The following is a 1,201-nucleotide window of genomic DNA, read 5'->3' as shown; positions in this document are numbered from 1 at the left end:
GCTCAATACAATCAAGTCCGTAGCGTCTACCGATTTCGCCATATCCCCATTTCCCTCTTCTTTGAGACCAGGATTCCTTGTGTAATTTCATCCATCTCTTAGTTTTTTTTTTGAATCATTGAGTTCATCACTCAACGTAGTCTAGCAGTTCAGTTCGACTCTATTTGAGAGACCTCGCTTGCTTATTGCAATTCAGAATTGAATTGATTCTATCCTTGATGTATTTGCAATTCAATCCGAATCAATATATCCAAAAGTTTTTATCTCCCCCACCTCCCGTCTTACTTTTTTATAGTATTCAAAATTATACTATAACGCTTGATATTTATTCTTTTTTTCTAATCAGAATTAGCAATTTTATTTACTCTGACTCTATGTTCCCCTTAGTGAAATATTAATCCTCAAATTATTAACAAATAATAAAGTCTATAATGATCGAATGAAAATACCAATAAATTCTATAATTTTATTTTTTAATATCCTATAGTTAAGCATATCAAGCTAACTTTATCTTTAAGAAGTTTTAGTATTTTTTTATTTTTATAAGTATAACTTCAAATTTAGAACTAGTTAATAGCTAAGATTAATAACTAATATCTGAGATTTTACGGATTTCCTATACTATACCTATTTCTATTTGTTACACTATTTCCGTTATGTAAGCCCACTTAGCTCAGAGGTTAGAGCATCGCATTTGTAATGCGAGGGTCATCGGTTCAAATCCGATAGTCGGCTTTTTTTTCTCTATCGATGTTCTACGAACAAGAATCTCTTTTTTTCCGAATTAAATGGAGAATCCAGGATCTTTTATGTTTTTTACCTTACAATTTTGCTAGATACAAAACAATAAAATAAATAATATATATACAAAAAAAAAAGATTTTGATGAAATTCCATTTTTTGGGGTACTTTAGTTGATTTTACTCTGTTTATCCTGTAGTTTAATTCAGTTTTAATTTCGATGTATTCTGTAATGTAAATACAATGAAATTAATTGTGTAAAATGAAATTTCAATAAAATAAAAAAAGGAGTCTTCATGTCCCGTTATCGAGGACCTCGTTTAAAAAAAATACGCCGTCTGGGAGCTTTACCAGGACTCACTAGAAAAACACCTAAATCCGGAAGTAATCTTAAAAAAAAATTCAATTCTGGGAAAAAGGAGCAATATCGTATTCGTCTTCAAGAAAAACAGAAATTGCG

The 1,201-nt window shown here is 30.1% G+C and overlaps 1 non-coding gene across 1 annotated transcript; it reads left to right on the top strand.

Annotated features, from left to right (window-relative positions):
* Positions 1-662: 662 nt before the first annotated feature.
* TRNAT-UGU (transfer RNA threonine (anticodon UGU)) lies at positions 663-735 on the top strand. Its single transcript has one exon. It is a non-coding gene; the product is annotated as a tRNA-Thr (tRNA).
* The last annotated feature ends 466 nt before the right edge of the window (positions 736-1,201 follow it).

The sequence above is a fragment of the Triticum urartu genome, unplaced genomic scaffold (genome assembly GCF_056163025.1).
Source record: "Triticum urartu cultivar PI428250 unplaced genomic scaffold, HENAU_Tu73 scaffold2, whole genome shotgun sequence".
NCBI classification, from domain to species: Eukaryota; Viridiplantae; Streptophyta; class Magnoliopsida; order Poales; family Poaceae; genus Triticum; species Triticum urartu.
The sequence above is the reverse complement of the archived record's forward strand: the minus strand, read 5'-3'. Positions and strand labels throughout refer to the sequence as shown.